This window comes from Protopterus annectens, chromosome 5.part0 (assembly GCF_019279795.1).
Source record: "Protopterus annectens isolate FY-2018-M chromosome 5.part0, PAN1.0, whole genome shotgun sequence".
In the NCBI taxonomy this organism is placed as follows: domain Eukaryota; kingdom Metazoa; phylum Chordata; order Ceratodontiformes; family Protopteridae; genus Protopterus; species Protopterus annectens.
In genome coordinates, this window is record NC_056735.1 from 708,452,542 (window position 1) to 708,478,192 (window position 25,651).

Below are 25,651 nucleotides of genomic sequence, written 5' to 3' on the forward strand. Positions count from 1 at the left end.
GCTCATAACAAGATTATAACTTCATTGCCTCTCCAGCTCATAACAAGATTATAACTTCATTGCCTCTCCAGCTCATAACAAGATTATAACTTCATTGCTTATCTCATGATACCATTATAACTTCATTGCCTTTTCATCTCATGACACAGTTATGACTTCATTGCTTCTCCATCTCATGAGATGATTATAACTTCATTGCCTCTCTCTTTCATGACACCATTATAACTTCATTGCCTCACTCTTTCATGACACCATTATAACTCCATTGCCTCTCCATCTCATGCATATCTCTAAACTGCACAGATTTTTGCAGAATGTCCAGATTTTTGCCTTATATTTTTGGTGTGCTCCTCCTAAAATCTGTACCTTTCTGGCAAATAGCTGAGGATTGAAGTCATTAAATAATGATAAATACTTAAGTTTAAGACTCCAGATTCTTCAGAAAATTCATGCTAATGGAAAACCTATTGTTCTATCAACTTTCTAAGTTTGTAAGAACAATATTTAAAATCTGTCCCTCTTTGTTCCCCCATCATGTTAGGCTTTGTCCAGAGTTTTTGCTCTAAGAGGTTTAGAGGTTTGATCTCATGACACCATTATAACTTCATTGCCTCTCCAATTCATGACATGTAAATCATTCTACCCAAAATATGTCACCAGAAACTGCTCCAGATGTAGTTGGTAGCTCAACTACTCTTCACTTTAACTACAACATTTTTACCTGTCCTCACTACAACCCAGAGCAGAGCAAAAAATAAAAATTACCACTAAAAAAACACTTTACTACCTCCAACATTTTTCAAGAGTTAAGCTATGTGGTAACAAACCCAAACCCAGTCTCTTCCTTAATCTCTATCCCCAATCATCCAATTCCCTCCTGGTCACTTTTAAGTGCTTCAAACAACTGCACTTTTCTACAATAGCTATACATAGCATTTGAAATAAAATTACTGAACTGCATGCGTGGATTTCCCATTAAACACTAGAAATCATTGCCCTTACTGAGACATGGCTAAAAAAAACTTATATAAAAGACTCATAAATTCTTCCACAGGATACAGCATCATTAGAGCTGACAGATAAAACAAAAAAGCTGGAGAGGTAGCCATTCTGTACCGTAACACGTATGAAGTTTCTCCCCTTACAAAATCTCTGCTGAATTACAACAATGCAATGTTATTTATCTCCTGCATAAAATTAAATGACCACAAACTCCTTTATATAATTGCTGTATACATCTCTCCTGGAAACAATATATCCAGCCTTGAAGACATCCTTTACTGACTTACATGAATTTTATGAAATGTATTCCATGATTTTAGGAATGTTCTCCTTCATGCTCTTGTAATACAGCCATTAACATGCGTTATGACTATGTGGTACGATATGATTCTGGTATACTTATAGTACACAATATACCAAGCAGTTGTTGTGTTCCATTATAACATTGCATTGAGAGTTTTTGCTTGTACTAAGATAAAACTGCTGAGTTTATAGATGGCATCTCAGAAAGAATCTCACATCTGTTTGCTCCAAATTTAGGATTCTGACCCATCATATTGTTAATTTGCTTTCTTCCTATTTAAATGTTCTGACCTCTTGTGCATTATATCCCAAGAAGACCTTCAGCCACTCAGCACCCTCACGAAGCAATACAGTATATTGGACTTTGTAATATTTGTCCTGTTGCACAGCATTTCTTTCCCGCAAATGTATAATAATTTAGAGTCAAAACAACCATATTCATAACCCAAAAAATGGCTGTACCACATTTGTAAGTCTTTACAACTTTGTAGCCTTTAAAGTTGAACAATTTGTCACAACTCCTAAGCTTTAAAATTACTCCATCTTCAAATAGTTTGCTTGCTACAATAGTTTTTAAGTGAACCCTAAATACAAGTTTCTCAGTATGGAGTCCTTAAATCTTCAACTAAACTAGTTTAATGCCTTTTTCTTTATATATCACATATTGCCATTCACAGTAGCAGAGAACCATTATTCCCTGCATTCATAAATACACTATACCACTCTAATTACATACTTGCTTCATATCTTGTATTGGCCGATTTTATTCCCAGTAATACTACTAAAGCCTTGCTTCTATAGAACACATGTAGCATTTCATAAAAACTTATGTGATTAGGAGCTATAAAGCATGTCTGCTTGACTTTGGCCTTATCACAAACAGTTCCCAGCTACAGGTAGCTGTCTTTGAATAGTTTATTCTCCATTTGATATACATTCAAGTTTTGACACCCAATGAGCAAATATTATCACTATGCAATTCATGTCTTTTATGTACATTTATACATTTGTTACTCCATGCCTTTTAAAATAATTTGTTCTGTGATGACTACCAATAAATGCATTTTAGCTTATAAAATTTATAAGATTCCCTCCATTTTATTAGAACTTTTCCTTGTACTGTGTATTGCCCTTTAAAAAAAGAGAGAGGGAAATCAGTTTATTTTAACAGGCAGTATTCAGTCAGTTAATTGCAAGCTTACTTGCAAAAGGGGACCACCAATCATTTTCACACACAGTCCTCTTCATTCCATGAAACAAGTAAACTTGAATGCCTTGATGCCCTGGTTACTTTAATTAAGTGGCATGCACTAGCGATTCTTGCCCTCTCTCTCTCTTCCTCTCTCTATTCTAGTTGCAGCTAGCACTGGTGTCATTGTACTCATTGCATAATTTAGTGTAATGGTAGTAATCTCTACATTATCTCCCTTCTTTCACATTGCTGTCTTCCCCTACTGGGCTTTCTTACTGCAGTTACTCCTTGCAGGATATTAGTACAGTCCTTGAACCTTTGTACAGGTTCATGGCAGCAGCACAGCTTCATCTCATCTAACACCTGTCTCTCATTACGCACAACCTTCCTAGTCTGCATGTCTTGCTCCCCAGACTGACTCACTTCCTCTTTATTTTCCCTCTTCTAGCCCTACCCCTTAAGCTTTACTACATCATAAGATCATAGGAAGTTACTAGACTATTGGCCCTGAGGCCCTTATAAGCCTAGCCAAGAGTTTAGCTCATGTTTAGCCAAGTCAGCACCTGATACCCCTGTCCAGCAGGGACACAGGTGGATTCCCAGGGGTATTTTTCTGCTTCCCATCCAGTTATCCAGGTTGTGCTTTAAAAGGGATAATGAAGTACTCTGCTTGACATGTAGAGGACGTCTATTCCACAGATGGAGGAGTCTCTGGGAAACAAATCTGTCCCACCAGTAAGTCCTATTGATGTCACAGACCAGGTCAAGATTGCTCGTGTGGGTTACTCGAGTGGAGCTTGACTTGTGGATATGCAACAGTTCCATCAAGGCGGGGTCTGAGATTGCTTTGCATGCCACACTAAGGTCATCTCTGAGGAGTCTGTATGAAACTGAGTAGAGGGACAGGGATTTTAGCCTGTAAATGTAAGACAGATGTTTGAGGGCCTGGATTCTCCTGGTGAAGGACATCTGTGGTCTCTCCAGCTGCTGCATGTGCTTTGTGAGGTATATGCCAAAAGGGGCATTGTACTCAATAATGGGCCTTATAAGGGAAGAATGCAGGAATGTTATGACCTCCTTGTTCCTGGATGAGATACCCTTACTTATAAGTGGGCCATGTAGAAAGCTTTCTGTACAGTGGAAGCAACATGGTGGTCAAATGTCAGGTTGCTATCAACTTGGATGTACAAATACCTCATGACTAATTGCATGCTTAGGATGTTGTTATTAATGTGATAATTTGTGGGACATCACTCTACCCAAGGGGATGTCCTGATTTACTGATGGGCGACAGTGGGGTGAAGTTTTCACTGAATCTGTCCAGCCAGCAAGTTGGCTATATCTACAGCATTTGTGTATGTGGTGTCCTTGACCACCATTTCTAATCAGATCTGGGTGCTTCCTTTGAGACTGCAGACATATGTGAAGAAGGCCTTATGATTGTCTCTAGTAGATGTGGCCAATTTGGACTTAACATTTGCTTTGGATGATTTCACTAGTGCTCGTATTTGCTTGTTCAGGCTAAGGAGAGATTGCTTCCAATTGGGCACATAGGATTTGTCTATCATATTTTCTAACTATGTGCTCAACAACACCCATCTATTTTCTCTTTATCTTTTTTTCTTCAAAGTTATAATTATCGCCTCCAAATGGTTTTAGATTTGATTTTTACTTTCAGTACTTCATATATTTCTCTTTGTCTACTCTCTCTTAAACTCTACATGTTGCTTGTATGTCTTCATTAGACATGCTCACTGTTACTATCTCAGTTTTTCACCCAGTTAACAAGATTTTCCTGTGGTACACATTTCCATTTTGTTACTATGTTGTATTATTTCTCACTGTAGCTTTTCGTAATGTTTATAATGTACTGTATACATTTATGATCATCTGTATAACTCTATATTTGTTACTTGTTATTTGTTATCTGTGTGTGGAGCTTTTCTCCCCAGTCTTTGCTGAAAACGGGCTTCTAGCCTAGTCAGACACAACCTGGTAAACAAATGTAAAATAAATAAAATAAATAAATAAAATAAAATTTTCATTGATATAACTAGGGCCTCTGAGACCATCAACCACAACCTCCTACTTAAGAATCTGTACAAACTAATCTTAGGAGAGAACCCAATCACTTTGCTCCAAAGCTACCTCAAAGAACAAACATTATTTGAAAATGGAATATTTAATAATAGAGTTCTCCAGGACTTTGGATGGAGGTCACTTCTTTTCTCCATCTTTATAAATGACATTACAACTGGCCTATAGGGCCTTAGTCTAGTAATGTACTCAGACAACATGTTCATGACTGAATCCATCAAAATCTACAAAATACCACAACCTCAGCTTTAGTCTAGTTTCTCCAAGTTGACATTATGGTTATTCAATAATAAACATCTATAGAATTTAATAAAAACAAATGTAAGGCTTTTCTCTTCCCCTCAGGAAACTCCTATATTACCAAAAGATAATAATGGTACCGATATTCCAAATGTCACACATCAAAAGTATCTTGGACTCACTCTAGACCCCTTTCTCACCTTCAGCCTTCATCCAGAAAATGTTACTTCAAAAGTGCTCTGCTACCCCACGTCTCATCCCCTGTCCTACAATGTACATATTGCTATAGCCAACAACATACTAATACCTTAACGAGAATATGGATTACCCTTTCTCTGCTTTCATTCATCACATAACACATGCAGAATTACAATGCACTGAGAACAAGCACTTAGATTTGTCTTGCTTGCAGACATAAATATGCATCCCTGTGCCCTATTAAAACAAGTCAACTGGTTTTCAATTACAAACAAAATTATAGCTCTCCAAGCCACAATGATTTATAAAATACTTCAGCCAGGCTACTGCATTTCACTGAAAGGATTGCTACTAAACAGAAAAGTAAACTAATCACAAAGAAACACTCAGGATGACTCACTCCTTTTTGCTTGTGCTAAGTTCAGCAATGTTATTAGTGAAACACCTTTCTACAGAATAAGACCTGCTATAGGCACCAGCCTAAAATTTGGCTCTAGATGATTATCACTATGGAAGTGGCATCCTGACCCCATGTTCAAAAATGGGAAAAATGTGCTGTGGATAAATGGATGGATGGATATGGAATAACTTTCTAAATGATGTTAAAACAATTAAAATGTACAACCCTTCCAATATTCTTTAAGAGAATATCTAAAAAAGAGGCTAAGTATGATTCCTTTCAGGATGTTGGCTAAACGTCTAAAATACCTTTACTTTCTTAACAGATCTGTTCTTATTCTATCGATATATGTTCCTTAATACCAACATAATATTATGTCTATCATAAACCATTGATTTCATACAATAGTTTCCTTTACTGCTCTCCTAATATTATTCAAAGTCTTCTTCTATTGTTTTGCAGTCTATAACTTGAAACATTTTGCTTTATATGGTTAAACTCTCCAACTAATATTATACTAATGAACTTGGGTTGTGATCAAAAAGAGTCAAAACACCAGCTCATTTACCCTGTTAACAAATAAACAAATAAATAAATATATGAATGCAGATGCTGACTGGCAAGTGAAACCTCTTGACTCATGGGACAGTGGTGAGTTTTAAGATTAGTGTAGAGGTGTATGCTACTGCGATATCATAAGCAGCATACAAAAGTTTCCAAAACTATTCACAATTTCATCAAGCAAGCTCAGGTACATTGTTAGATTTTAATCATGCCTGAGTGGAGGAGGACAAGCCTGAGTTGTGGGTTTATGTGCCTGATGATCTGTACATAAAAGATGTGCACAGCAGAGCCTTGGCATGCAAAATGCGCATAATTGCTAGAATAATGGAGTTAATATAGATGTATTTGGTTAAGTAAACCTGATTGATTGTGAACCAGTAAAATCAAACTAAGCCAGAATGTTGCTCTATATGCCTTAACTACATTAAAAAGAGTGTTATCTTGTAAACTGTCCAAAGCAGAGGCAGAACTTAAGTGTATGCAAAGCCTTGGCATTATTGAAAATACAACAGCAAATCCTCCTAAGGTCCCAGTGATTAAAAGGAATGGTTGTGTGAGAACATATGTTGATTTGGAAAAGCTCACTGATGCAGTTGTTCCTTAAAAGTTCATATTACCGACACAAGAAGACACAGCATTCAAGTTAGGTAATGCAAAAGTTGTTTCTACACTAGATGCATCTAGTGGTTTGTGACATACACCATTAAACAAAAAATGCCAAAAACTGATAACTTTCCTTAATGCTATGAGAAGATACTATTTAAAAAAGCTATTTGGTCTAAACTTAGCACCTGAGATTTTTCAGTATGAAATGACAAATTTATTCATGAGTCTAAATTGTGTTGCTGTTGGTATGGATGACACTCTTATATTTGGTCCAGATAAACAAATGTGATTTGAGGTCAGAAATAGTGCCGCAGATCATTAAAAATGGTGGTCTTAAGCTTTACCAAGACAAGTGATATTTCAGTAAATCAGAGCTTCAGTACTTTGGGCAGCAATATGTGTTAATGTTATCAAACCAGATGCAAGCAATGTCTGAGCACCAGACAAATTATAAGATCTGTCTCATGTAACAGAAAGACAGAATAAGACATGATTAATGATTTGGGCATGTCTGTAACTGACCTTTCTATGATGCTTTGTCCTTTAAGAGACATGTTAAAAAATGTAACATGGTCTTTCAGAAATACTCAAGCCCACGCATTTAGAAAACATAAAAGAAATGCTTACAACAACTCCATTGCTAGCATACTGTGGTGTCGCTAAACTAACAATTATGAGTGCTGGTCTTCATAACTATGGCCCATGTACAGTATTAAAACAATGAGAGGTACATGTTTTGCATCCTATAGCTTTTGCTCCAGAATGTTAATCTTGTTTGCGACCAACTAATATTAGAAACTGAAAATGATGTTGCTCCTTATGTGCAAAGTGTAATGGTGAAAAGACTTATAATCTTAAAAACACATGAAAATGTTAAAACAAACTATTTAAAATCATCCTGAATTGCAAGCTGTTATCAAATATATGTAATGGATTCACATATCAGTGGACACATGCCAAACAGCTTATGCACAAGTACTTTAAAAGTTAGAGTACAGATGGCTTATTTTTACGTCAAGATGGAATTACAGTATCCCTAACTCAATGAGCAAAACTGCTATGTCAAATACATGACAGTCATCTGGGTCTTATAAATGCAGATAAAGAGCCAACATATCAGCGTGGTGGCCAAACGTCAACCAAGACATTCAAATTAGTGTCAAAGTGTCAGTTCTGGAGAATACATAAACTATTAAAGGGTGAAAACCTTTAATGCCAACACCATTACCTCAGGGTCCTTGACAAAAGATAGCTGCTGACTTAAGTGACTTTGAGAGCACTGTTCAAGTGACATAGAAATAATCCGTGTACCAAATGCAACAAGCCAACAAATAGTAGCTATATTTAAAACTGTCTTCTCAGGGTATAATAAACCATTAGAACTAGTTACAGGCAATGTTCTACGGTTTATATCCAGTGAATTCCAGCAGTTCATAGCTGGTTACTGTCAATCATTCTACATCAAGTGCTCACTATCTGCAATGAAATGGTGACTGACAGAGCAGTACAAATAGCCAATAAATATTGAAACAGGCTAATCTGCATAAAGCTCGAATGCCATATCAAGCTACACATCATACCTCTCAACTGTCTAAATTTTTGCAGAATGTCCAGATTTTTGCCTCATATTTTTTGGTGTGTTTCTCATAAAATTTGTGGTTTTCTGGCAAATCACTGGAATGACATTCAGGACTGAAGTGACCAAATGACATACATTTGAGTTTCAGACTTCAAATTCTTCAGAAAACATGTGTTAACACAAACCCTGTTACTCCAGCAACTCAACTTGTGAAGTTTATAAGAACACTATTTAAAATCAGTCCCAATTTTTGGGCCTTTGCCCCCCCCCTCCCATTTTGTCAGGCTTTGTTCAGATTTCTTACACTAAGTGGTTGAGAGATATGTACACCATTCAGTGCCACTGGAGACGGTCCTCACAGTTAATACTTGGAAACTAAATAAAAACAATGACATGCCAATGTTAGCATCAAATCGTAACGTAATAGTTATACTGTACCACACAGTAAAGTATAAACACCAAAAAGGTAACACTTCAAATACAAAGTTTTTCCAACCAACAAGATGGTGCATGATCACTATATGCCCAACAACCTGGTCAAGCTGTCTGCTTAAATGTAGAGGGTGGAGTGCGACACAATAGGTGTGACAGTAGAAAAATCCACAGAATCATATCTCTGCGTGGTACAAACTAAAGATGTTACCATAGTCCAACACAGTGGATGACATAATCAGTCAATTCCATGCCATCTTGAATGCAGTGTTAAAGAAAAGCAGCTAAGTAAAACTGAGCTGAGAATAAACAGATTGATGTCTAGCAAATCAATTCTTCTACCAATGATATGTCTACCTCAAACAAGTTTTCAAGTCAAGGGTGGAGGTTTGAGTTCAACTAGTCATAATGACAGGCCGTATGTGGTCCTGTCATTTCAATCAAGTGTTCCTCTTCCTGGTCTAGTCAAATTATTCACTGACTGCAAAAGTTTGAATGCATGGCATAACATCATCTCTCAAAGCTTTCTTTTTACAGGTTCCCAGTTTGATTCTAGCTAGAGTTTGAATAATCGCTATGTATACCATAGTGGGAGGTTCATCTTCTTACCATAGTGATATCCACTGTCAATTACATCACTACTATGGTTAAATAACTGTAAGTGTATACATCATAAATTTCATATAATGTTAAATTGTGCAAGGCCCATATTCTCCTTTGCAGGTTCACTCCAAAATATTAAATATGTGTTTGCTTATTCTTTGTAATTTCGAAAAAAAAGTGTTTCCAAGTAAAGGGGGCAAATGTGGTGAAAAATACATTACAGTTGCAAAATGCATGTATATGAAGTATATAAGCACATATTGACATTGCTGTTTTAATACTACCATATGGTATAGCACGTTTTAGAATCAGTCAGTACCATAATGCATTACAAATATTGAACTATAATCAATTGAGTGTGAGATGCTTGTTAACTTTGTGTTGAGCTTTCAAGTTGCTTGTAATAAAATTATCTGCTTGCTGAAACTAATGCTGAATTTTGACATTTCAGAAATACCCCCTCTGCAGAAGTAATATGTATTTTGTAGTGCCTTTTTTTAGGCAATGTCTAGAGGACCATATTACCACCATAATAGCTACAAGCAAATGTAATTTGAGGGTTATGCTACTCAATGCTAGAAGTCTCGACCTCAAAATGCACTCATTCGAAGCGCTCCTAAAAATAGAGAACATTGACATTTGTGCAGTAACGGAGACCTGATTCAAGGCACCTGCAAACACTCCTGTGTTACCAGGCTATAACTCATACCACATCTTTCAACCCCAAAATGTGGATCGAAGCCCTAAAGGCAGTGGTGTCTCCATATTCATAAAGGATATGCACACCTCCAGGCTAGTTGTCCACCATAACGCATCAGAGATACTCCAGGTACAACTTACACTGGGGCAAAACTGCAATTTAGGTTATTGCCTACTATAGATCCTCTACCATTTTCCAAGAATCCCACTTCCACATTTCTAAACACCCTGGAAAATATAAAGGTCCATCCCAACACCCTCATACTGGGTGACTGTAACTACCCCTCCATTAACTGGGAAAACTACTCAAGTACCTAAACACGTGCGTAATGTTTCCTGGAATTCATCACTTCCAATGCCCTGGACCAGTTCATTCTTACCCCCACTAGGAGTAGCAACATCCTCGACCTGGTTTTTACTAATATGGGTGGTCATTGCTCTACACCAATTGTCAACTCCTCCCTGGTCAGATCTGACCACAAGCTAGTCACCATGAATATCCAGATCCCACCACACCCCCCACAAAGGAAACCACTGTAAAAAACTGTTCCAAAGCCAGCTTTGAGCTTCTACAAACTGAGGTGGCTAACTTTACATTACCCATGCAAATTTGGAATAAATGCAAGATGGCAGAATCATACTCCAATGCGCTGTATGAATGTACTCAAATGCATGGAATGGACCATTCCCAATAGAGCCAAGACACTCTCCTCCAAAAAAAGAAACCAATCTGGTGGTCCCCTGCCATAAACAAACTCTACAACAGAAGGAAGAAACTGTTGCAGAACAAGACAAAGTCCCAAGGCTGGAAAAACTCCCTTGTCAGCCTTAACAAAAAGCTGAGATCCCTCATCAAATCCACCAAAGCTAACTATGTAAACAAAATTTCAACAGATACTAAAGACAATCACAAGGTCTTCTATAGTTATGTCAAAAATCTACAAGGCAATGCTCAGATATGCTCAGAGCTACTACACAATGGTAACTCCTATAATGAGCCAACAAACATTGCCAATAAACTGGCTGACAGATTCAGTGTCAACTTTACCCCCCTCTCACTCCCTAAAGGGCCAATCACGATACCTGAGGAATGCCAAGCACCCAATATTACAGCTGCACAGGTTAAAATTGCACTGGCCAAGGCCAAGAATACAGCTTCCATGGGACCTAAAAACATCCCGGGCTGTGTTCTACATGAATTGTAAAATGAACTGGCACCACACCTGAGTGCTCCATTCAATCACAGCCTCATTTCAGGCTTTGTCCCCACCAAGTGGCACACTGCTACTGTAATACCACTTCACAAGGGTGTGAGACTACAGACCCTGGGAACTACTGCCCCATTAGCCTGATGAGTCTGGTATGTAAGGCTATGGAGCGCATCATCATGGACCTAATAAATAAGTACATAGGGAATCTACAGACCCTAGACCCCACACAGTTCAGATTTGTTAAAGGTAGATCTTGTCTGCTCAACCTGGTAGACTTTTTCAAGTCTGTCACCACAGCTGTGGACGAAGGCAAGGTAGTTCACACAGCCTACCTCGATCTGGTCAAGGTCTTTGATACAATTCCTCACTCAGGAATCATAGATAAACTCACTAAATTAGGCATCAAGCCCTATGTCACAAGGTGGGTTGCAAACTGGCTCACAGATAGAATTCCCACAGTGAAAGTAGTGGACTCCAAGTCAGACTACTGACCAGTCATGAGTGGTGTCCCACAGGGTTTGGTCTTGGGTCCTCTCCTGTTTAGCAACTACTTTTCTGAAGTCCAGGCCAGAACCAAGGGATTCTGGCTGATCAAGTTCACTGATGACTGCAAACTGGGAGCCATTATTAGCTCCCAAAATGATGATGACATTCTACAGAAAGGCCTCACAGAGACTAATGACTGGTGTCAGAACCATGGCCTCAGTCTCAACGCCAAAAAATGCATTGTCATTCCCTTTGGGAAGAACATGGTACCCATGAACTATCACATTGATGGTAGTCCACTGAACACTGAAGGTGTCATAAGAGATCTGGGAACACAAGTGGATAGCAACTTATCCTTTGACAATCAGATTGCCACTGTGGTCAGAAAATCCTTCTGTGTGGCACATCTCATTACAAAGGATTTTGCCTCCAGGAAGAAAAAGGTCATTGTCTCTCTCTACTCTTCCCTCATCAGACCACTTGTTGAGTACAATGTCCCATTCACCAGGTACCTCACTAGACATATGCAACAACTAGAAAGACCACAAAAATACCTCACTAAGAAGAGCCTAGGCCTTAAACACTTGCCCTATGTGGAAAGACAAAAAAAAATCCAACTTTTCCCGGTATCATCTCGCCTTCTTAGAAACAATCTCTGCTTGACCTACAAAGCCATGTCAGACCTAGCACTTCTAGACAGTCTACATCTAATGAAATCCCAATCCCTCCATACCGCATGCACCAGAGACTTCAACCTCATTACCACAATCAACAGTACTTGTTGGAGGGACAGGTTCCTAACCTAGAGACTATCCATTCTCTGGAATAGACTTCCCTTACATGTCAAGCAGAGCACCTCACTGGCCCTCTTCAAGAGAAATCTTGACAAGTGGATGGGAAACAGAAAATTCACCCTGGGGATCATTTCAGTGGCCCTGCTGGACAGAGGCATGGGTAAATAACATCAGGCAGCATCTTGCCAGGGAATCTTTTGGGCTAGGCTTGTTAAGGCTCCCAGGCCGTCAACCTAGTCCACTCCTATGCCTTTATCTAGCCAGTGCTCCCACGTAAATCTGCACCATTATTTTTTTGAGAATAGTTCTATAGCCACGTGTTTGAAGTATAAAAGCAATAGTTTAAGTTATGGCATTTTCAAGGCTAAATCCAGCCTCCTGAAATGAATTTAAAACCTTTCCATGTAGTGATACTTTCAAAGCCAGAAATAGTTGGGAAAGATAGACACAGCATTACTTTAGACCATATAAAAGACATACTATCTACTAACATCTTTAAGGCAAAACAGTTTTAAAGCCAAAATCTTCCAAATGTGCTTCTCCAGAAACAAAAGAAGCCATAATGGTTTGGAATTGATCTCCGGCATCCTACTCAAAGAAATATATAAAGGAATGCAAAAGTATTTGGGTAGGGAAATACTCCAGTACATATGGGACCACAAAATCAGATTGTCATAGGTCTATTGTACTTAGTTCAATAAGAATAGTTCTGTTTTAGGGGCATTAGCTTTCAATCCTGCAAGATTATAGAATACTGAAAACATTGTGTGCATGCAACAAGTTCCTGTACTTGGTTCTGAAGTCATTCATCAGCAGATATACATTTTTTGGCTGATGTACCTTATAATTGTCAAATATTGAATGATGTAACTGCCTAATCAGCTGAACCATGGTCTCAGTGGCTAATTGGAACAGGGATGGGGACAGAGGATGCCTATGCCATGCCCCCTTTGGAAGGGGAAAGGGATGAGAAGTGTCTGAGTTAATTAGCACTGTAACCATCAGGTTTCTCAAAAGGTCTGATAACTGTAGTAACCAATAGAATAAATAAAGGTGATGAGGACTTCCAATAACTAATACAAGGCTAGCAGCTCAAATGCTTTAAAAAAAAATAAAAAAAAGCTAAACTAGGGGATGGATGCAGCTTGTCTACTTGCTGTCTATAAGGGCTTTTAAGTGATTTCTACTAGTTCTGCCTAAAAGACCCCAGCTCGATCAATACAGGAAAGATAAGGGAAATACTCTGTGTATTGTTCTGTAATTCACTACTAGGGAATGGTCCTTGTGAGGTTTAGGAAAACAACTGTAAGGGGGCGATTTAATGACTGGCCCATCTCACACTGATCAAATACTACTTAAAATGGACAGGTCAGTGAGAATAATATGAGTGGGGGGATCAGTTTATCTGTAACAATTCCAGTACCATCCAGGTCAGAGCCTTTTGTAACACTGGTATCCTTAAAAGCTCTAATGACCTCATCAGTATTGATGAGAGACAGCAGTCTATATGTACCCTCTGAGTGCAGATGCAAAAGCATCAATGAACAATTAAAAAAAAATACTGCATGCATGTCTTCCTCTGACGTACTTCTTCTGCTTGTCTGAGTATAAACACTCATGACATTGCTTGAATGTCACATTAGCTGTGTCATAGTGTCCATACTACCTAAATAAAGTGATAGCTTGTGATACTGTCACACACCTCAGGTGAAAGGCCAGAAACTTGACTGGCATTGAACTGTGGGCCAAATCTTCTGCTCTTTCTTTTAGTTACTCCTGTTTCCCTCTTTGCAACCTTTTATACCTGTTGACAGTGTGGTTATCTTTAACACATCTGAAAACATCCTTGTGTTGTTGTTCCAAAGTCAATAACATATGGTCCGGCTGTAGGATGTTATATCTCTTATTTCCTCTTCCAAATGCTTCCACCAGAGAAGACCAGGCATATTGCCCACAGAACTGAGAATTATTTTTATTTAACAGCATTCTCTACTCATGCTGTGAATATCATGTTTAGGTAATAATCAAGGTGGCCATTGCCTACATCTCCCCATCTTAATAGTTTTAATAAATAGAAAATCCTCAGTAACCCCAATGTGATTTGCAAAGGAGAATCCCATGGTATCAATGTTCATTAGCTGCTGCAGCAGCCCAAAGAATGAAGTACAGTAATCAAACCTACTTTTTCAGTATTCACCATGTATATCTTGGGTTACCTCTAAATACCACAACCAGAGTGTTTCTTCCTACATTAATGTTGTATTGCCCGTGCCTTAATATTGCTGCCACTTATTATGAATGACCTACCAATCAAACAGTATGGCATTAAGTTAACAATCTACTCTCAGCAGAGTCTGCAAGTTACCCCAGTTAAATCTTTGCAGTGATTCATAGAAAATGGAAAAGACAGAGACACTGTCCATTTCAGGTTTATATAGTATAGCAGTTACCTAAGAACCTCTGAGGATTTGAACTCTATCAACTGACCAGCAGCTTTCTTGTCTGTGAATATGATACCACAGTTCCTGTACTATCCTGTCATACATTAGAAGCACGACCTCTGACTTGGACAACTTGAATAATCTTTTAACACAAACCCTTTTGTTTGGTAAATCACAACCTAGAATGATGTCTCCTGACCGTGAACTGTTAGTAGCCTTTAGAATCTGTCCGAGTTCTTGAGAGGGATTTCAGTGTTGCAGCACATTTGAGTGACACATTCAGTCCGCCGACATTTAAGTTGAACAATAGACTGCATTAATCCAAAAGTAAAAGTGATTTGCCTAAACACCCTATAGTATGGTGAGTGGTTTACACTAACACACAAGAAGATAATTGTTATACTAAGGACAGCCTATTAGGCCTTTTAAAACACTATATGATACAAATTCACATAGGTGATGGATATAGAGGATGCACTGAAACCACTGCCATCCTCAGTGCAAGCAATCAGTGATCTCACTGCATTGCGCATCGAACAATCTCCAGGCTAATCATTTTAATACGATAAACCCCTTTCACATAAAACTAGGCATAATGTCTAGGTAAAGCAGTAAATAATTAAACATCACCCTTTAACTGCTCTGGTTGTGAAGTGTTCTTAGTCTTTCTCTAAACCAAGGTAATCTGAATGCATGGTGTGCCCACCAGTACATACTGATCTACCTTTCAAGCTCAGCACCAATAGTAATTCCACAAATGAGAAATAAGAAGACTCTCATCATATCATACGTCCCCCCTCACTTTTAGACCAACTAGTCTGAGATCATGTATTCTTTGCCAGTTTTCAATGCTACCAATTATTAGCTTCCAGAGACTGAACTAGAATGCTATTTTCCTACCACCAGTACTTCCTTAAAGTGGGATTCCTGTAGTGCAGTTGCTGATTGCAAGAAAGAGGTTTTAGTTGCCTAGTTTTCTATGCTTGCTTTTTGCTGAGTGACCATAGCCTTCAGATCTTCTGTATCTGATGACACTTGGTTTTATGTCGAGTTACTTATTAGTGCATCCAGACCATCCAATATGCCCAGTTATGGGAAGAAGGGGGGAAGTAATAGCCAGGGAATTGTTATGGCTAGGCTTGTATAGGCCCTAGGGCCGATAGTCTAGTTCCAACCTATGAACCTAGGACCTAAACACCTTTATTGACTTACTGCTCCATAAGCAAATGTTAATACTTTGTTGAAGTAATGAAAATGGGGTGCACTGCTAGGAGACAGATGAAGCACAAGCCCCCCTGCAGATGCAGATCATAAATATCCCATTAACATGCATTCATTTGACTTCAGAAGAAATCATGTAAATAATGACTGGCATGATCATGTCTTTAAGTACTGTATGCTGTTCTCATGGGTTTACTATTATAATTCCGACGCTTATCTTATTGACACCACTACAGCGAATGGCAAGGGTCGAATGGTGACGATGTCGAACCCGACATTGTTGAAGTACAAATCTCACCCCTATCTCGACCCATGTTAAGGCCCGTTTGGAGGTCAAATTCGAGATGTACTTTCAGCAATGTCGGAATTCGACATTGTCACCTTCGCGCTTATGAATCAGAGATACCGGATTTTGACCGAATGCACTTTGGAATTATAATAGTAAACCATTCTCATTGCATATGTACTATATAGACCTGTTATAGCTCTCAACTGTCCCTATTTTGGAGTAACATTCTTATTTTTCAGGTTTGATTTACCCCTGCATATGATGTGCCGATTTTTGGAGATATGTTCCATTTTTCAGGCTTGCTTTTTTTCCCTTCACACAATTTTCTGAATCACCGTTTATCACAAAATATTTTCACATCTATCTGGTATGCATAACAGCACACTACAAGGCCAGCACAGTAATGGCACCAATAATTTAAAGAAGACGCAGGACACATATCTTACATACCCACTAATCAGTAGTACAAGGAAATTACCTTTTATGTTGGAAATGTGCAATGCAGTTCAATAAACTAAAAAGATTTTACACTATCTCTTTGATAATGTATTTGTTTTTTTTTTCAATTGTTTTTGTCATCCTGCTATTTAAGTATGCATTTCTGAGCAGTATTCCATATTTATACTGGAAGCAGGAAGAGATATGTGCAATTTGGTATTCAAATTTTATGTTAATCACATGTCCAGATTTTTGGCTGGGTATATTTACTGTCCCAATGATCTTTAAACCTGTTTTCGATGCCTGCAGGTTGAGAAGTATATGATCCATTGTTTTACTTTAATAAATCGGTATCACTTGTTCTGCCTCTGGCCTAGGACATAGATAAAAAGGTTCAACCAATCAGTGCCCCAACTCAATTAAGAAATACAAATAAATATTTATGTTCACATATACATACACACACACACACACAGACACACAGACACACACACACACACACACCCATACACACACACACACACACACACACACACACACATATATATATATATATATATATATATATATATATATGGATCTACTTCACATGACTGAAAATGCAAAATACTGAATTTCATTTGACTGAGACCAAAATACCTAATTTTCAAAATACTGAAAACTTATTTGACTGAGTTTCATTATACTGAAAACTTATAATGCTGAATTTCAAAATGCTGAATTTTAAGCCATAGACACGCACACGTACAACACCAACAACTAACTCTTTCCAAAACTTAAAAACTACTTACTTACCCTCTTAACAGAAACCGGCAATATAAAACCAAACTAAGTGTGGGGCTATGCCCACCACACCTCCCCAACTATGTCTACTAACTCCAGAATCATACTACAGTGGGGAAACGGGCATATACCTTTTACTTACCTTACAGTAATGTACATACTGCAACTACTGCGGGGAGCACATGAAATGTATGCCATATTACTTTAGATACTTCCCATAAAACTATAAAGAAACATAACTACATTTATAAAGACTACAACACTACTTTCTATGCTACTATCTGTATTCTGACAGTCAGCACTTTAAGTTAAAGTAATGTTTTTTTTTTTTATCACAGGCAAGTCACAGGTGAAGGGAAACATACATCTTGTCTATGTCTTAAAATTCAGTATTTTGAAATTCAGGATTATAAGCTTTCAGTATAATGAGACTCAGTCAAATGAGTTGTTAGTATTTTGAAAATGAGGTATTGTGGTCTCAGTCAAATGAAATGCTGTATTTTGAGTTTTCAGTAATGTGAAGTAGACCCATATACCTATATATATATATATATATATATATATATATATATATATATATATATATATATATATATATACACATATATATAAGCCAGAACCAGTGGTCTGTGGCTGACCAAGTTTGCAGATGAGCCCAAGCTGGGTGCTGTCTTAAATTCCCCTAGTGATGTGAACATCTTCCAAGAGGGCCTTATCCAAACTAATGACTAGTGCCAGAAGCATGGCCTCAAACTGAATGCCAAGAAATGCATCATTATCTCATTTGGGGAAAATGTCATCCCCACTAATTATAACATTAATAACAGCATACTAAGCATGCAATCAGTCATGAGGGACTTGGGCACCAGGTTGATAGCAACCTGATTTTTGAGAACCACCTTGCCTCCACTGTACAGAAGGGTTTCTATATGGCCCACCTCATAAATAAGGGTATTTCATCCACGAACAAGGAGGTCACAGCATCCCTGTACCCCTCCCTTATCAGACCCATTATCGAGTACAGTGGCCCCTTCGGCATGTACCTTGTCAAGCACATGCAGCAGTTGGAGAGACCACAGAGGTTCCTAACCAGGAAAATCCAGGGTGTTAAACACCTGTCCTATACAGATAGGCTAAAAGCCCTGTCCCTCTACTCAGTCTCATACAGACTGCTCAGAGGTGACCTGTGTCTGGCACACATGGCAATTTCAGATCCAGCACTGATGGAGCTACTGCATATCCATAAGACAAACTCCACTCATGCAATCCACATGCAAGGCCTTAACCTGGTCTGTGACATAAATAGAACTTGTTGGCAGGATAGATTTGTGTCCCAAAGACTCCCCCGTCTATGGAATAGACTCTCTCTCCATGTCAATCAGAGTACCTCTCTAGCCCTCTTTAAGTGGAATCAAGATGACTGGATGGGAAATAGAAAATATACCCCTGGGATCCAACCTGTATCCCTGCTGGACAGGGGGAAACAGGTGTTGACTTTGAGGGAACATGGGCGAAATTCTTGGCTAGGCTTGTAAGGACCTTCAGGCCAATAGCCTAGTATCATCCTATGAACCTACAAACCTATGAACCTACATACACACCACTATTTACAGATAAATTCCCAGTCACTGAAGGTGGAACTGATAAATCAGAAATTTGCCATTATGGTGGAGATACCACCATCACACACACATTTGTGTGTAATTTGCTGTATGCAATGACATGAGACGATTGAAAGTAACCTAATTGTTTTCACTCCAGCCCAGAATCCAGAGTTAAAGACGACATGAAAAGAATCACCTCTTCGTTTTTACTTCAGCGATATAATCACCTCTTCGTTTTTACTTCAGCGATCACTGGAAATAATACACAAAGCGTTTTGCTATATTTACCATCATGTAGATTAACAGCTTTCCTTCTGTAAAACTACATTTCACAATGCAACACTCACAAAAAACACAAATTAACATCTTTGCAAAGGAATATACAAGGAAATTAAGCTTAGAAAATGCTTTACAGCACATGTAATTTCAGCTCCTTCATGAATTATATTTAATAATAAATAAACACTAACAAGAACAGTAAATGCTAGTAATGATTTGTCTCTCAACATAGTTCATTTTTTAATTAACCTGTTGAAAGCACTGCCCATTGAGATTACATTCAGCTACTGTGACAAGTATCTCTGACACAGGCATTTTCTAAGAAAAAGCAAAACTGGACAAGGTTACCAGCAATGGTATATATGCTTAACTTCTGTTGTTGCAAAAAGAATTTAAAGTTTACATTACTCAAAAGGTGAGATGTATTGTTTGAACTTGATATTGTGCTCCCTTTAAAGGCTGCACTTGTCTTTCAAGTGAAAAAATATATTCTGTCAAAGCATGGTATAGAATCATTCTATACCCATTCAGACCCAGACTCTACCTGCAATAATATGTTTTCATAGCTGATTCCTTCCACAGCTAACAAGAGCAACTAGGATTCTGTGATCTTCTGTCTTTATCAAGTTCTTCTCTAACTGGTTGTGTTACAAAATCTGCCATTTCCATTCATAGCTGACAAAATGAAAATCAAATTACAAGAATAAGATTTCCCTATATACTGTAATTCACCACATATCTGCTTCCACACCACCTCAGTTATCAGTGTGAATGCTTCCTTGAAGACAGAAAAAAATCGAGCATCACATATACACATATCATACACACCCATTCAGAGTTGTGAATGTGCTGCATTCACTTAAAAGACAACTGCAACCTTTAAAAGGGATTTAGTTTCAGGTTCAAACGACGTAGCTGGCCTCTTGAGTGTGTGTAAACTCTGAGAATTCCCTGCAACAATAGTAGATAATATATCAGCATTCAGTTTCATCTTTCATTTAACAGTTTTGTTTGCCTCAGTTTTAATGCCTCTGTGCACTTCACTTTCTTTTTAATGAACAGGAGTCTTTGGAAAAGTCATCATGTCATGGCCCCTATTGTTTGCACCTAACCTCATCTATCAAGCTGCCATGTCAGATTTCAGAGGTGGGCCAGTCAGGGCTATGCTGGCATGTTAGAGGTTGGCCTGTTTTTCCTTAGTAACAGCATTAAACTGGTGGAGTGTAATTACTGAAAATATTTGTGTATTTAAGAGTAAGTCGATAAGAAATCCCTCATACACAAGAATGGAAACAAGAAGACATTCATTGTTAAAACATGAAAGCATTGTACTTTAAACAGTAGAGCTGTGGCAATCGATTATAAAGTTTGTGAATTTTCATCCTGCCTGCATGAATTTTAGAAAAGGTAAGGCTAATACACAACTCTCAACACTTACTGGATATCTGGATGTGCCTTCTGGTATATGTACATGTAATTAAACATTAAAAGTCTCAGTCTTAAATAACTATATTTTAATACTAATGGAATAAAACAAGAGTTGTTTGATTATATCTGAGATGAACACCTAGTATTGTTGATTTTTCAACTATTTATGTTTTGAATGGCATCTAATTTTCAGTTATGCTTATTTCTTTCTGTTTCTCCTGTTCTGCTTCTCATCAAATAAATAGGAACTCTGCTTCAACCGGTGACCTTTGGCACTTCATAATGATATCAGGTCTTGCCCAAGTGACTTCCAGGGAAGTACGTGTTTTGATTGCCTGTCCCTGAGGCTTAGCGTGGTGAAATGATCTTGTATTTCCCAATTACACACTCAAGAGAATCCCTTCTGTTGTATTCATTTGGTCCACATACCATTTTTCCACAAAAAGGATTTCAAGAAAGATTATGTGAGAAGAAAGTAATACAAGGAACTCAGAAAAAATTGAATACAGCTTCAAGATTTCACTGTGCTTTAACATATCTGTGCGTTTGTTCCAGATAGCTTGTTTATAGCATTCAGGGCAAGTGGATTGTTTTTCCCTTTCTTCACAGAAAAGCACATGCACGCTTGTGGAAAGCTGGTAAGATCCTTTGTTTGATCACTCCAGAGTGGCAGGCATTTATTAGACAATTGTTTCACGTGTATATTGGCAGGCTAGCTTTTATGTCGATGGAAAGGTTAGCACTGTTTATTGTCATTTGCACAGCTGGCTTTGAGAGTGGAGTATTGTTTACTGTGCCAAAGAGGACTGCACATTATAGTATTTAAACTTTGTATTATACAAAACCAAAAGATGAAAGGAAGCTTCCTTGATGGATCAAATGTTCTTTTTGTCTTTTCATTATACTGCCTTTAATTTCATAAGACATAATATTTTAGTCAAAAGTCCATAATCTAAACAGAGCAGGAGAACCTGTGATGTATTATCTTTTTCATTGTGTCTAAGTCTTTTTGTATTTACTGTTATAAATCAGTACTATCAATATGCTATCCATTTGCGGGTTTTACCACTTATTTTTAGATCACATCTAGTGAACAGTTACTAAGGCAACATTTGCCAGTTTAATGTGCAAAAACAAGTCTGCGTACTATTTTTTGCTTCCTAAATGTAACTGCCTGAATCTTCAGCATGTTTATTTTGCAGCACAGGAGAATTGCTGAGGGTAAACACTCCGTCTGCATCTTTAACTAAAATTACAGAAATGTACTTGTTTTATTTATTTATTTATTTAAAATAGTGCTTATTAAGCAAAAGGCAGTCAGATAAGCTTTAGGCTTAGCAGCCCCAAACCGTTTCCTACAGGAAAGCATCAGCCTTTACAGTAAGTTGCTACGACTTTTCACTTGCTAGCCTCAACTCTATAAAATAAAAGACAGTAATAGCCTGAAACATAAAACAACTAATAAATACATACACTCCTAAGCAAAGAGAGTTAGAAAGGAAGCTATTAACAAAATTGCTGAGGATGAAAGTTTATGAAGCCTGCATCACCTGTGTCATCTATTCCTTGAAGCAATTATGCTTTTGCATTTTATTTATATATTAATTTATCTGATAAAATAATGAATGGGGCTTGTTTAAGAAACATTCTCAGTCATTTACCAAGCTAAAAGTAAACAATTATTAAAGACAGAAATAAGAGTACTGAAACAATATTCGACACTAATTTCCAAATGTTTGGGTTAATCTACTTTACAGCACTTTGCCATCAACTAATGTGCTGCTATTATTTTTACAGTCATTAATTGATGCTTAGAAATCAACATACTAGGCTTTTGCAAAATGAAATTTGATATTCTGCACATGAAGAAATAAAGCGGCATCTGTATTTGATTAACCTGTTTTTGAGAAGAATTACTTGTGGTAAGTGGAGACAGGAGTGCAAGTTATGAATATTTGTGGGATAGTGTTAGAGGAAGAGCTAGATAAGGGGATAGCTTCAGTGTTGTGCATTTCTGGGTTGTACGGGATGTGTGTGTTTTGTGCAGTGGTATTATTATTGATTTTTTTATTAAGTAATGTGTAGGACTAGGGTTGGGGCAGGGAAAGTATGTGGCTTAGCACACATGAGTAAAGTGTAGAGGGGGTGGGGGTGAAACCTGAAAATGTTCCAGCTGGATCAGCTCTATATCCCAGCTAAATAAATAAATTGCACATACATATGCATGAGTGTAAGTGTATTTGCCTGTCTAGAATTTTGCATAACATTTGTTATTTAGTGGGCACAGTAGTATAATTTCATGTGTTATAATGCAAGTACTGTCCCCCCACCCTGCAACACAGATATTCATTTGGATTCATGAATGGCCCTCTGTATTGCTTACCATACCATAAGTACTGTGGAATCTGCCCTGTTTGCAGGACTGGTACATGCCTGATTAATAACCAGAATCATGCTCATATCAGTCATGGGTTAGTGCACTGCCATGTTTTAGCTACAGTACACAGAGCTCTAGCCTGTGTGCCATTCTTGACAAGTGTACTTTAATTACTACTGGACCAGAATAGCACAAGGGATGTCAGAGAAATGCATGTGGATGGACGGGAAGTGTAAGCTGCACAGATACCAGTCTTTTCCTGAATGGCATTGCAGATCAGTTGACCTTATAGCCTGCAAGAATGCATCTGCAGAATGTCAACAAACTATGCAGAGGAATGCTGTATGCAACCACGCATGCCATCAGAAGAAGTTATGCCAAGAGGACAACAAGGGTAGTTCTAATGCTAGTGACTGCTTCCAGTGCAGCTGTAATGAGGTTTATGCATCTTATTGCTGTGTGTAGTCCATTATCCAAGTCATCTATTGGTGTATAATGCACTTTGCTCAGGCTATTAAAGTAATTGACTTTGCAACACATCACAGTTAACTATGCAACACTACCTCAGCACTGAAGGCAATGCAGCACATGCAGCAGTAGTAACCTGTAATGAGCGCCAACAATATTAGCCATAACATTCTGTGTAAATGAAACCTATTACCCTATACTGGTGTAATCTGACAGTTGCTGACCCCTTTGAGTAATTCTCAAGAACATCCAATGCCAGATATCCACACAGCCCCACCTGTATGTCATAACTAGTACTAAAGGCAAGCAGGTCTAACATTTATGTCAACCAGATGGTCCTGGACAGAGTACTCTAAACTGGCTGTAGGTGTGAGTGTGCATGCGAGTGAGTGCTATGGATGAACTACCATGACAGGGCTAGCCACCCAATGGTGTAAACTGTGGCTTGAGATGATTGCCTGACACCTTGTGCAAAATGGGAAAAAGGTGTTGAGGATGGATGGATGAAGACAGTCCCTGAAGCTGGATGGAACCACAGTACCACCTATACATCAGCAGTGATACTGCATGCCTGACATGTAAAATTTTGTTATACATGCAGTATTATGTCATAAAATTCAAGTGTGGCATACAGTGAGGCTACATTACAAAAGTGCAGTGTAAATGTTTAAAAAAAGTGATGATTTGAGCTGTTCCCTGTGTGTGAAAGAGACAGCTTAGAAACTTAAATTACCTAGGCTGCACATTTTGTGTTCTTTTATTTTTTACTCCATTGGCTAATTTGTTTCTTGAGTGATACTTTATTACACAGAGAATTTATGTGCCTTTTTTTAACACACCTTTATTGAATTATCACTTGTGACATAGGCCATAAGCAAATTTACATTTATAGAAAAGTAATCAAACTCTATTAACACATTAACAAACATTATACTTCACATCCATCCATCCATCCATCCTCAACCCCTTTTCCAACTTTTTGCACTTGGGGTTGGGGTGTCACTTCAACAATGACAACCATCTCAAACCAAGGTTTACACCGCCAGGTGACTAGCCCTGCTGTGGTAGTTCATCTGTACGAGTCACTTGCACACACAAGCACTCCTAGGGCCAATTTAGAGTATCTAATCCACCTAATGCATGTCTTTGGAGTATGGGAGGAAACTGGAGCACCCGGAGGAAACCCGCATCATACTTCACATATATTACTACATATCATATAACCTAAGCAGTATTACTTAAATTATTCAATTCCTGCCCATTTTTTAAACAAGAAACATCTTTATTAAGCATACATTTATATAAATGAAAATAAACCACACCGACACAATCCTAGTTGCAAGCACCTTACATCACAAACTCTGTGTCTTTGTCTTTTCTGTTAAGCTCAAGGCCTACAAAAACTACAAGCACTGTTAGTGGCCCCCTGTTGGGTGAGGAAAGTAAATCTATTATTTTTTGTCTGAGTTGCTTAAACAGAGCTACTTTCTGTTTCATCTTCTCCATTTTATTTTCTGTTTTAAGAAGTCTGCTTGATCTGGTATTTTCTTTTCTATGTGGCAGATAGGCACTTAAATTACCTAGGTTGCACATTTCACATCTTTCTTTTCAACTGGATATTCTGCTTCTTGAGTGATACTTAAATACACATGTGATTTCTGTGCCTTTGTCTTTTCTGGTAAGACTCAAGGCCTGCAAAAACTACAAGTACTGTTGGTGACGCCCAGTTGGTTATTTTTCCCATCCACCCTCCCATTCCTTGATCTGCTTTCTGTATCTTGAATTATTTATTTGCCTTTTCTTCTGCTTATTTTGAAAAAAAGTGCATTTTGCCTCTTACTGTCTGTTCTACTGACTTACTTCCTCTGAATTCATAATCTAGCCAGCTGCTGGATAAAGTAGTGTGTTTTTACACTC

General features: G+C 38.0%; 1 protein-coding gene across 1 annotated transcript in view; it reads left to right on the forward strand.

Moving 5' to 3' along the window:
- Nucleotides 1-21,321: 21,321 nt before the first annotated feature.
- The window catches only part of MID1 (midline 1), a 1,755,005-nt gene continuing 1,750,675 nt past the window's right edge, over nt 21,322-25,651 (forward strand). The window contains exon 1 of the mRNA XM_044072558.1: nt 21,322-21,527. The gene's annotated coding sequence lies outside the window, so the exon portion shown is untranslated. The remainder of the gene's footprint in view (nt 21,528-25,651) is intronic.